Source organism: Podarcis pityusensis (assembly GCF_964106645.2).
Source record: "Podarcis pityusensis genome assembly, chromosome: 2".
NCBI lineage: Eukaryota > Metazoa > Chordata > Lepidosauria > Squamata > Lacertidae > Podarcis > Podarcis pityusensis.
The window spans coordinates 7,754,301-7,754,714 of record NC_138029.1 but is presented as its reverse complement, the minus strand read 5'-3'; positions in this window follow the sequence as shown (position 1 = coordinate 7,754,714).

Genomic DNA, 414 nt, shown 5'->3' with positions numbered 1-414 from the left:
CGAGCGCCTTTTCGACCCCCGCCTCGGCTCGCTTGAGGAGAAGCAGCAAGCGCGCTTGAAAGTCGGAGGAGCCGCGGCGAAGAGTGCCTCGCCGCCCGACAGCAGCGCCACTTTAAGAAGAGGCTGGCTGCCGGGGATTGGAGAGCGCCTCTCGGGGAGGGCGGGGGAGGGGGCTGCGAGCGGCGCCCCCTTCCCGCCCACGCGCCGCCTGTGCGCGCGCGCCCCGCGAAACCGCAGGCGCGGAAAGGAGGCACGCGCGCGGGGGGGGGGGGATGCGCAGGGATACTTTGCGCCGTTAACTCACCTCTGAAAGGATCTTGTGTTGTTGTTGTTTAGTCGTTTAGTCGTGTCTGACTCTTCGTGACCCCCTGGACCAGAGCACGCCAGGCACTCCTGTCTTCCACTGCCTCCCGC